The following is a 13,425-nucleotide window of genomic DNA, read 5'->3' as shown; positions in this document are numbered from 1 at the left end:
TCAATAATGAATTATCTTTATTTTGACATTCGTGTTCAAGACTCAAAAGTTTACTTCACTTTTCTTCACTACACATTCAGTAGACCACATGTTTACTGACAGATCAACACCATCCAACAACATAGCATATTACTACAATACACACATGAAATCAGTCAGACTACAGAGACGTGGAGTTACCCATGTTTCCGAATAGAATATATGTTCGTCACACCTAGTCCATTCAGGCCCCAAAGCCACTAAACGGTATATGCACGCATACGTACACATTCACTATATATACAAACGTATCGGAAATTTTAGCAACACCCTTTGATGACAGGCATATAAAATCGAGCACACAGCCGAACGAGACAGAACGTGACCGCCAAGTGCTGAAGCGCATAGAGCGTTAAAATCGACTGTCCTCGGTTGCAACACTCACTACCAAGTTCCAAACTGCCTCTGGAAGTGACGTCAGTACAAGAACTGAACTGTTAATCGGGAAATCCAATGCCAAGTGTAGACATGAGTGGTGTAAAGCTCTCTGCCATTGGACTCTGGAGCAGTGGAAAAGTGTTATCTGGAGTGATGAATCAAGCTTCACCATCTGGCAGTCTGAAGGACGAATCTGTGGATGCAAGGAGAATGGTACCGCCCGAATGCATAGTGCAAACTGTACATTTTGGTGGAGGAGGAATAATGGTCTGGGGCTGTTTTTTATGATTCCAGCGAAGGGAAATCTTAACGCTACAGCATGCAATGATATTCTAGACGACTTCCAACTTTGTGGCAACAGTTTGGGGAAGGCCCTTTTCTGTTTCAGCATTACAATGCCCCTGTGCATGAAGCGAGGTCCATACAGAAATGGTGTGTCGAGATCGGTGTGGAAAAACTTGACTGGCCTGCACAGAGCCCTGACCTGAACTCCATTCAACACCTTTGTGATGAATTGGAATGCTAACAGCGAGCCAGGCCTAATTGCCCAACATCAGTGCCCGAACTCACTAATGCTCTTGTGGCTGAATGGAAGTAAGTCCCCACAGCAATATTCCAACATCTAGTGGAAAGCATTCCCAGAAGAGTGGGGACTGTATTAATGCCCATGATTTTGGAATGAGATGTTCGATGAGCAGGTGACCATATACTTTTGGGCAGGTAGTATACATACATTCATACAAAAATAATGAAAGGAAATCAATTTCAGCCCACCAATTAAAAAAAAATAAAAATAATTAATGGTCATTCTTCTGAGGCTGTGCCTGATGAATAGTTAGGAAAATCGTGCTTTCACATGAGGATATGTCTGATTTTGTCGAGAGAGAGTGTGTGTGTGCGTGTGATTCACAAGTATGTGGTGAATTTTCTGAACTCTACACTGGTAACACTTGTCACACAGCCAGTCTTACATTCTAAACCTTTCATTGTGCATTAATTTAGTTTATATACATCTTTGACCACACAACCATTGATTCAAAATGTAAGTTTACTGTGCAATATAATGAGTACATTGGTTTAATCACCAAAACAAAACATATTGATATCTTCTCAATTTTTGTTATTGTTGTTAATTACAGTACATGACACTTTTTCACATTTGGCAAAACACTTGCACTACCCATTAAAATTGACTTAACATCACATTTACATAATTTCTGTCCCATGTGTGATCAAAGGTGTCATCATTCAAGACAACTTTCACAATGTAATCAAATTAAATAAATTAAAGAAGCAATGTTTAGCAGGCTCCATTGCATCAAGCATGTTTTGAGCATTTTTTTCCATAGATTCATAGATTCTCATCAACATCACAGTAAATGTACTTGGGGAAAAACCTTTTGGCATGGCTAATCCAAGCCTGACTGGTCTGGATTGAAATCATTGCATCCTCATCATGCATGGCCTGAAGGAGAGTGGTACGCTCATGTGGATGGAAGTCATACTTCTTCCACCTGAATTGTAATCGTATGTTGTATTTTACAGTATTGTACGTATGTATTGTAGGGGTCCTGTACGTGTCTCAGTTCATAAGAGCACGTCATTAGCAACACCAGAGCAGTGGGTTCGATTCCCACTGGGGTCAAATACCAAAATGTGTGGACTGTTGTCACTTTGGATAAAAGTGTCTTCTACTTAAATGGTTTATATTCCGGTATACAGTACTGAATTGCGTATTGATATTGTATTAATGCACTGTAGGAGCTAGAAACACAAACATTTTGCTGCACCCTGCTGTAACATCTGCTAATCTGTATACACAAACAATAAAGTTTAATTTGATTGGATTTGTTGTATACAGTACATCTATGATCTTGTCAATATCATTTTTTGAAAACTTACTCTGAAGTAAAATCACAAGTCACCCTTTAGCCTATAATAGTTCATTAGAGTACATATCAAACTTTTTATGTTTCTACTTTATCGACATACATTTTCATGATGTCGTTCTCAAAATCTGCAGTAGACAAACCAGTTTATATGTCAAATCTATAGGTTAACCAAACGTTTAAGTGATCATCAATAAAGAGCAGTCGGATGAATTAAAATCATATCAAAAGTAATGTGAGATTTGCATTGTAAAAGGCAATTACTTTATATGAACATGTGTTGCTCATATAAATGTGAAACATGTACAGTGGGGCAAAAAAGTATTTAGTCAGCCACCAATTGTGCAAGTTCTCTCACTTAAAAAGATGAGAGAGGCCTGTAATTTTCATCATAGGTACACTTCAACTATGACAGACAAAATGAGAAAGAAAAATCCAGAAAATCACATTGTAGGATTTTTAATGAATTTATTTGCAAATTTTGGTGGAAAATAAGTATTTGGTCACCTACAAACAAGCAAGATTTCTGACTCTCACAGACCTGTAACTTCTTCTTTAAGAGGCTCCTCTGTCCTCCAGTATAAACGACACCTGTCCACAACCTCAAACAGTCACACTTCAAACTCCACTATGGCCAAGACCAAAGAGCTGTCAAAGGACACCAGAAACAAAATTGTAGACCTGCACCAGGCTGGGAAGACTGAATCTGCAATAGGTAAGCAGCTTGGTTTGAAGAAATCAACTGTGGGAGCAATTATTAGGAAATGGAAGACATACAAGACCACTGATAATCTCCCTCGATCTGGGGCTCCACGCAAGATCTCACCCTGTGCGGTCAAAATGATCACAAGAACGGTGAGCAAAAATCCCAGAACCACACGGGGGGACCTAGTGAATGACCTGCAGAGAGCTGGGACCAAAGTAACAAAGCCTACCATCAGTAACACACTACGCCGCTAGGCACTCAAATCCTGCAGTGCCAGACGTGTCCCCCTGCTTAAGCCAGTACATGTCCAGGCCCGTCTGAAGTTTGCTAGAGAGCATTTGGATGATCCAGAAGAAGATTGGGAGAATGTCATATGGTCAGATGAAACCAAAATATAACTTTTTGGTAAAAACTCAACTCGTCGTGTTTGGAGGACAAAGAATGCTGAGTTGCATCCAAAGAACACCATACCTACTGTGAAGCATGGGGGTGGAAACATCATGCTTTGGGGCTGTTTTTCTGCAAAGGGACCAGGACGACTGATCCGTGTAAAGGAAAAAATGAATGGGGCCATGTATCGTGAGATTTTGAGTGAAAACCTCCTTCCATCAGCAAGGGCATTGAAGATTAAACGTGGCTGGGTCTTTCAGCATGACAATGATCCCAAACACACCGCCCGGGCAACGAAGGAGTGGCTTTGTAAGAAGCATTTCAAGGTCCTGGAGTGGCCTAGCCAGTCTCCAGATCTCAACCCCATAGAAAATCTTTGGAGGGAGTTGAAAGTCCGTGTTGCCCAGCAACAGCCCCAAAACATCACTGCTCTAGAGGAGATCTGCATGGAGGAATGGGCCTTAATACCAGCAACAGTGTGTGAAAACCTTGTGAAGACTTACAGAAAACGTTTGACCTCTGTCATTGCCAACAAAGGGTATATAACAAAGTATTGAGATAAACTTTTGTTATTGACCAAATACTTATTTTCCACCATAATTTGCAAATAAATTCATTAAAAATCCTACAATGTGATTTTCTGGATTTGTTTTTCTCATTTTGTCTGTCATAGTTGAAATGTACCTATGATGAAAATTACAGGCCTCTCAACTTTTTAAGTGGGAGAACTTGCACAATTGGTGGCTGACTAAATACTTTTTTGCCCCACTGTATTTCTGAAACACTGATAAAGTTTGGTGAAAAAGTGACTATGATTTTGTGTGTTGTTGTTAAATCAGATGTCAGCCGGGAGGGGTAGTCCTACGACTTTGTGACTGATCAAGAGGAGTTGCTCACAGGTTTTGACATCTCCAATGCAGTTACACCTCCGAAACATCGCCAAAACATCAGCTATGACACAACCAAAATATCAGCTATGTGGGTGTCGACAATTGCCAGTTGACACTTGATCTAATCAAATCTAGGCCTTAGTCAATTGAAAATGTGCTTAGAGATTTGAAACGACTGCCTTTTTGATGATCTATTTTGAGTTTTGTACTAAGAGTTGTAAAAATGTACCACATACTTGTGAGAATTGCACCAAAGGGATTAAAAAAAACGAATTGGGGAGGATGGGCTCATAGTAACGGCTGGCACGGAATAAATGGAATGGTATTGAACTCATCAAAAACATGTATGATACCATTCCATTCACTTGAATCCAGCCGTTATGAGCCATCCTCCCCTCAGCAGCCTCCTGTGGTTTGTGTGTTTCACATGAAAGGGTATGTGTATGCACATGTGCACACTCATTTATCAGTAGAAATGTGACTTAAAAGCTCTAAACTATGTAGCCAACATGAAAAGCATATCAAGGGATGGTGTGAGTGCATGTTTGAATATTGTTTCATCTGTTCTGTAACCACATACCCCCTGGGTAAAATATATTTATGCTCCTCTTTCAAATGTAAATTCATATGGGTTTGATTTTGGTGTGTGAACTAAAGTGTTATGGTCAAATGTAGCCAGCTTCTTGAGTATATAGCTTCTTGAGTGAACTATGCAAATTGTGTTTGATATGAACGGTGTTCATTTCAATTCATTTCCATAAAAGAACATGAAGTGAAAATGTCTCCTAATTAGGAGGGTAGCTAATCAAAGACTGTGTTTTCAGTTCTCTATTGGAAAGAAAGCAAGAAACAGTCAGCGGCTACAGAAGTGTTAACAGTGGAACTTCCATAGGAATCAACAAATGAGTAAATCTTTGATTCTTACTTGCACATAAACTATTGTTTACCTATACGTGTATTGTTTTTGCATAATAATAGCCTGCATGCAGTGAGGGTGTAGATGAATGAGATTCAGCTTCCCTTTGAGCCAATGGCAGCACTGGTATCGGCCCATCGCTGTCCGGTAACTAAACGCCTGAGGCTCAATACCAGGTTATACAGTATATTCTTATACACTGAGTGTACAAAACATTAGGAACACCTTCCTAATATTGAGTTGCATCCCTTTTGCCCTCAGAACAGCCTCAATTCATCTGGCATGGACTCTACAAAGTGTTGAAAGTGTTCCACAGGGATGTTGTTGTCAAGTTGGCTGGATGTCCTTTGTGTGGTGGACCATTCTTGATACACAAGGGAAACTGTTGAGCGTGAAAAACCCAGCAGTGTTGCAGTTCCTGACACACTCAAACCGGTGCACCTGGAACCTACTACCATACCCCGTTCAAAGGCGCTTAAATATTTTGTCTTGCCCATTCACCCTCTGAATGGCACACGTACACAATCCATGTCTCAAGGTTTAAAAATCCTTCTTTAACCTGTCTCCTTCCCTTCCTCCTACACTGTTTGAAGTGGATTTACTAGTTGAGATCAATAGGGGATCATAGCTTTCACCTGGATTCATCTGGTCAGTATATGTCATGTAAAGAGCAAGGGTTCCTGTTTTATACATTCAGCGTACGTCACCGTTGTGTGCTTTAAACCGCAATGCACAAAATAACCACCAGAGAGCTCTGTGGGGCTTTGTATGCCAGGCCCATCAGTGAGTTTTAGATTAGTGAACAACTTCAACGTGGATTTGTTTTTTTCAAGCAGTCTGACCCATCATTCTTAAATGTGGAAGACTAACTGCTTGACGTCTGGTTTAGAGCAAATCATGCTCATCGAACACTGAGGTCAAATAACCCACTCTCTGTGACCCAAAACAGTATTGGTCTGCTTATATTATGAATCAAGTAATTCAATCACATCTTACCAGTGAGGTATGTCTAATATAGCCTATTACTCACAGACCATTGAGAAACTGACTTGCATGGTCATCATTGTTTATTTATGAAAAATAATGTGGGTATTAGGCAATAGTTTGGTAGCCTGGACTATCGGGGGACTCGGGGAATGGGATATGAGTCAAAACCAAGATACTAGTCTGTGCAAGGGTTCTCTACATGTTTCTTGCAGCGAAGTTAAAAATATATATATATCAAAGGCCAGAATTAAATGTTTTCGATGTGTTATCTCTCTATTTGTAGAGATAATCTGCACATTTTACAATTATCTAACAATAAGGTTGTGGAAGAATCAATTATTCATATGTCTCAAACAGAAGCTTGTCAATTTGCTACGTCATGAAACACAGACAGAACCACACCTTGCTTTCTCTCGTGCACTTACACCTGTAAGGATGGATTACTATGGCAACAGGTTGCCACTGGCAACGAGAGCCTACTACATCACTTTGGTGGGAGTGAGTGAGGGGGACGACAAAAGCTCTGGGTGGATGAGCAGGCAGAAATATTAACAGCTTGAAAGAAAGATATTGAAAATGGAGAGCAGGGTATGTTTAGATAAAATGCTTGTTTTTGTTTTTCTCGCAAAATACTGAAAAATATGAGGCTATTCATAAATGTATTGCCTTTGGTGCGCGCGCTGACGGAATTTCCCGCGCTCTTCTGATACAACAGGTAAGCGTCACGCCATCTTCTCGCTAGTCTAAAGTAGGCCTAATACATTAATTATTTAAAATCATGTTTTGGTCATTTATTTTAGCGTTTCAATGCCATGCTGCTCATTGAGTGACAGAGAAAAAACTATTTTTGTGTCATTTTGGCACCTGCGCACAGGCGAGAGAATGCCTTGAATTTTCCTTTTAATTTCCCAATGTTGTCCTGATACAATAACACTCTATCAGAAAATAATTCTAATAGTCTATAAACTCTTATAAAACATATTAAAATAAACATTTATTTAAGGGTGTGACCTGTTTTCTAAAAATAGCTTGTTTTCTATTTTCAAAATGGTGTGGCTTGTCAATGCGCAACACGTGCCATTCTGTCACATTATTTCAGAAGTCAGTCGATCCCAGGCAAATATGTGTTTGTTATGAGATATAGCCTAGAATATGCATTCTGACACTGTAGAATCAATAACAAACGTATGGAACCCATCATACCATAGTATTATTCTCTCCAGTTTGACTAATAAAAATATATATTTAATTAATGCTGTTCACAGCCCACCCTACAAAATGACACTAGAAGTCAGCTGTAGAATTGAATAGTAAGTCATAAATCAAACCAAAACTCATTCTCTTGCCACTTTGATAGTCAACTCTGTTCATGTCTACACAGGCATGAACAATCATATTCTTTAAGGTGTCAACTGCCTCCCTGATTTTTTTTTGTAACTGAGGCTTCTGTAATGCAACGACAATGCAAAATGGTCAAGTAAATGTGAGGAGACTTGATTTTATATTGCCTAAAAATGCGGGTTGCTAGACTTAATTGCTCAACAATAGTACCTTGAAGGGACAGAATTAAAGAACTGAAGAAGGTAGCCTATATCAAAAGCACTGCTTAAACATGTTCTCTCTTTTTTGTAGTATAAATTATTAATTTCATCATAGTAAGACATGGATATTAGCTTAAATTCATCAACAATTATATTGTATTAACTAACATCGATTTACATCAGACTGAATTTTTGTTTACCGTAAACCAGACATTCGTTTTGGTTCCTTTTCCTTCAGCTGTGCTTACTGCCACATCATCTGTCACTTTCCTCTAGCAACACAATAAGTCAGCAGGGTGAAATATCATTCTTGAGTCCTAAGTGTGATGGATTACAGGATGTTCATCCTCTGCCCGTCACAGAGAAGCAGGGTTGAAGGCTTCTCTCCCGAGAGTCACTGGCAGAGATATGTCTAGAACAACGGGCTCTTTCGTCTTCATCCTCACCATAAGCCATCACATAACACTACCGGCTTTGCCTGTCATCCCCTCCCAGGTGACGTTCTCAATCTCTGTGACAACGCTTAATGCTTACAGAACCATGAGGCCTAAATCCAGCCCAAAATAGCCTCTTAAAGCTCACAATCGAGAGAGCAAAACATTCTAACACAGTGTTGCTGCTTGGAGCCTGAACTATTCAAAGCATTTAAATCTTGGTCGGGTGAAATTAAGAGGTGAAAAATAGACCAAAGTATTGGCAAATGGGCTACTAACAGCTTACTTACTACACAACATACACATATGCATACTTTAGCAAGGAAAGTAATACTGTAGCAAGGAAAGTAATACTGTCTCCCTGGCATATTAAATCATTTATGCAGCATCATACAATACATTTTTGGACTCACCTTGTGATGTGCTCACTTGAACAATTTTGTCATCAAAGTCTGGCATCCTCTGGATTTATTGTGCTTTCAAGACAACTGGAAACTCTGGGGGGAAAAAAATGGTTGAATCTTGTTGATGTCTGTGATTTTAAGGTTGTAGCTCTAGATAGAGGCTCAAATTCCGGATTTACAATTCCGAGTTGGATGAAAGTTAAAAACGTATTTTACCCGAGTTCCGATTGTCTTGTACTCACTAAAGTCAGATTTTGCAGTTCTGAGTTAACAGTTGTTTTGAGCACGGCACAAATCTTGCTTCATTAACAGCATGGCCAATGTTAAATGTTTATAATTTTAAACTAGGAAAAGAGACCCTTAATCTTAGACTTGGGACCACACAGCCACAGCCACTCCAATGAATTGCAGGCTAATGATTGCTTTGCAGTACTTCCAGTTAGCCGCTGATTCCTTCCAACCCACTCATTGTTGAATTTGCGATTTTCAACTTGTTCTGTAATGTTTATGTCCAATGGGCGATGGGCGATGAGCACCGATGCATTCTATCTATAATTTATCTTCATTATTTCTCTTCATATGACAAGGATTGAAAAGGATTTGCCAGTAGATTGTCGACTTGATTCATGATGATGACTGCTAGCTAATATTTTGAAAGTATGATGTTGACCTGATCAGTTCATTCAAAGCTACTGTATAACGGGACTTGATGTCATTTTATCTGTGGCCAATGACCTTGAGCCTTCTTGGATGGTCACTTCTAATGTAACTCTATGGCAGCACCCAAGGGGATAGAATTTTTTATGTCTACCCTTAGACTTGGTGGTGACGTAGTGTCCCCATGAGTGACAGAACACTGAGCCAATCACGGCACAATGCTCCATATTTTCTGCTGGCTTGCCCCACCACCACAGAAAGCACTAAGCTAAGCTGAAACACCTGCATTTTGGAGCTGCCTTACTCAAGAAAACAAAAAAGAGACCATGTTTGTATGCGGCTTAATTAACTCAATTATATATTTTTTGTTGCATTATTTGCAAACTGATATGTGACACGTATTAATGCCAAAATAACATGCAAAACAGGCAAGCCCCACCTGCCCTGAATGACATATTATATACATTGTATTTACTCATATTTGATTGGTTTGGCTTTCACTACAGGAGCCACCAGTGCTCCAGTATCTTACCACATCTGAAAGTGATTATCTGAGGAAGGCAGGAGGAGCAGTGCCGAAATGGATGAGGGGTCCAGGATGGCTGAGGGGAAGGCTGCCTTTGTCTTCGTCCTCCTCCTCTTCATCGCCCTGGCCTTGCTCATCGTGCGCTGCTTCCGCATCCTGCTGGACCCATACCGCAGCATGCCCTCCTCCAACTGGACAGACCACACGGAGAAGGACACGTTTGACTACCGCATTGTCTAAGGAGGACCTAAGGAGCTCCCTCGACACTGTATTGCAGTGTCCTTCTCCGTGTGGAGAAGGAGCTCCCTTGACACTGAAGCACTGTTAAATATTGCAATGCTCGAGGAGCAACTTTGTTTATCCATTTTGCCCAAGGACCACATGCTGTATGACTGCTGGTGCCAAACCACCAGTGACATCTTTGGATTAGAAGCAGCCAAAGAGCATGCATCACCTAAAACCTTTCTTTGTCTGCTCTATTGTAACATGTTGTATCAATTGCTTCACCAATTACTGCAGTCATAAGCAGTAATTGCCAGCCCTTATTACCCTAATGACAACACATACGAGTGATTCCATATGAAACCAGGACAAAAAAGGACATCATTTTGCAGATTTAAAAAAAGATTTTATCCATAGAAATGTCCTTTGTAAGAAAGATTGTTGACATATATTTGACATTTGTATCTAAAAGCATAATTGAGAAACAATTGATCTAAGTTGTCATATTTATGACATTTTGGCCTTTCCCAGGAGTCCTTAAATTTGCATGATGTGCAATGATGCAAGTAAAAGGAGGGCTGTGATTGGTTACATTGCCTGCTGTGCCAATTTCTCAATATGAAACGTTCAATAAAATTAAAACTAGCAGAGATCCCACCATGGAACTTTGATATGCCCCTAGAGTATATTATGTTCAACAATATATTGAAACATTTGTTAATTTTTTTCAATATTCATGTTTGTATTTTTAAATATTCATAAATGAATGTACAAAAATGTTATTGAAATCATAATACTACTCATATTACAGAGCAAGTTTAATATGACACCAATTTTAGCTTTTTAGCATCTACAGAGGAAAGATTGTGGAGTCTTACAGGAGGCCTGGGTAAGGCAAAAATGCCATAATATGGCAACTTTGATTTAGTAATTCTCAGTTATGCTTTCCTCCAAAGGACCATTCTATGTTGCGAAAATCCCTAAATCATGGTATTTTATTTGTTCTGGTTTCATATGGAATCACTTATAAGGAACATCTTCTACCAAATGTCTAACACTATAGGCATCATCTAAGGTACCTGCTATCATATCTAACTCCCGAAGACACACTCCAGGCTAACTCGTTGCCACTACTATTGCATTATTTCACTACCCCATCCCCTTAACCCTTTACTGCGGTGGGCTAAACTAGGGTCACACAGTGTTTCTTGTCTTAAACAAATCTACTCAGAAAAAATGTATACACCTTATGCACATGGTTATGGGTTTAAAATAATAAGACAATTTTACCAAGTCAGATATATAGTTGAAATGTATTCAATTTTGAGTTTGCATCCCAATATTACATTTTATATACATCACAGAATACTGAAATATAACACAACTGTTTGACATAGCAACACTGGATGTTTATTAATTATGAAACTATGAGAAATATTAATAACATTCCACCCATGAGACCACTTTTGGTCATTTGACTGCAGGAAAGGGCTACAGGTGCTCTATGCAACAGTTCCTCCTGCAAATAGGCCTACATTTCAATTGTGTACTTGTAGTAGTAAAGGAATAAAACTCCATGTAAGAACAAGGAAAACATTTGAATGCCGCTTGAAGCTATAAAGTTGCTTGTTTGCGGCAAGGTCCTCAGTGTATAAACAGTGTATCCTGTGGAATTTTTGACTTCAATTGTCCACTTTGGCCAAGGTACAAAATGCACAAACAATCAATCAAGCATCGCTCAAACAAAAATACACTTACACAGAAAAAACAAATGTAGTTACATTTATGCCAACCAGCGCCTTGTGCACTCACAAAGACCCTGACCCTCATTGAGCTGGTTGATACTTTTTGAAATTGGAAGACAGATATTTCCTTTAACATCAGCCAGCCTATAACATAACATTGATATCCCTATCTTTGTCACCCAAGTTCTTTGTTTTCTTGCCATCGTGGAAAGAGAGGTAGACAATGTTTCAAAGTATCCTTTAAAGAGACTTCATTGTTTTTCGGGAGGCTTCAATGGGCCTTAGATGTTTGATGTCAGCAGTGGGATAAGTGTTAACTATTCAATGTCTGCAATCAAAAAAATGACAAATCACTTTTAATGTAAAGGATCCAGAGTCATAAATCTGAATGACCAAATGAGGTTTATTGAAATGTTTACTGTGCCATAACTTGTGCCTAATTATGAACATCTGGATGAGTCGAAAGATTAATTCCAGTAGTTCTGTCGTAGATAACATCTTGCTATAGTTCTATGTAATATCCTTTTCATATCTGAAATAAAATAAAGCATATCACTGCCTACAGATGGCATGTTAGCAGTGTGCAACATCTGAACATATTATCACACCTTGGACGATCCCTTTATGGACAATGTCTGTGGCTCTTTATTTGGGCAACTCCTTAACTGTACGCCTTATAGAGTAGCATGTTTACAGATAGTCAATAGATGACAGAAAAATATGTTATGCACTTCAAGCAGATGTCATACACCTACCAAATGAGTGTGCTTTCACACTTTGACATGTGATGTTCTTGTGATATACTGTGGCCTTTTCCTATCACAATGTATCAGTTTAGTGGTACCTTTCTGTGCACAAGTGTCTTTGCATGTTTTTGCAAAGTTTCCCCTCCAAGCATGTTGAGTGCTTTACGCATGTTGATGCTGCTGTTATTTAGTTGGTACTGTACAGTATTCACTGTCAACGTTTGAGCCTTCTTTTGAACATGTATTATGCTTGCCTTGAGCCTCTTTCCTTTCATAATAAAAGTAATTACGATGCATTGCCTTAGTTTCTTGTTTTAAGAAGTCAAACATCAGACGAAAAGTTAAGGGAAAAAACATAATTATTTTTTATTATGCTCCAAGCTCATGATACGGGTAAAAACATTAACACTTTCTCTTTAACACATTCTCAGTTTGTGGCAGGGGTAGCTTGCAGCCGTCTGTATCATTTGTGTGAACCCAAGCGCTTTGTCTGACTCTCATCAGGCCAATAGACACACCTGCTATTGCTCCAGCCGCAGGCAAGGGCTGCTCTTTCGACCGAGACGGATCCAATACCATGCAGAATAACAATTCACTGTGACACACAAATGGGGTGCCTTGATATATATAATTATCGTATAGACAGACAGTGATGGGGAACCTATTTAATATTGCATCTAAAAACATTTATGTACAATCATTTTGTGAAATATTAAAACGCTTGTGTAAAGCAATAAGCAATTGTTATTGTGCCATTTAGTACAATACTGTTACATATCTTTCAAAAAAGCTGTAGAGGTCTTCGGTAATTCATATAATCTATTGTTGATATTGACAACACTTCTGTTTTTTAAAGATACACATACACTAACATTGGAACATGGATACAAACCCTTTGTGTGTCTTCCTGCTAGAAGCAGGCATTCCATTCCCATATTCACAGTCTACTACAGTA

The sequence above is a fragment of the Oncorhynchus clarkii genome, chromosome 2, assembly GCF_045791955.1.
Source record: "Oncorhynchus clarkii lewisi isolate Uvic-CL-2024 chromosome 2, UVic_Ocla_1.0, whole genome shotgun sequence".
In the NCBI taxonomy this organism is placed as follows: Eukaryota; Metazoa; Chordata; class Actinopteri; order Salmoniformes; family Salmonidae; genus Oncorhynchus; species Oncorhynchus clarkii.
Note: the sequence above shows the minus strand (reverse complement) of the source record.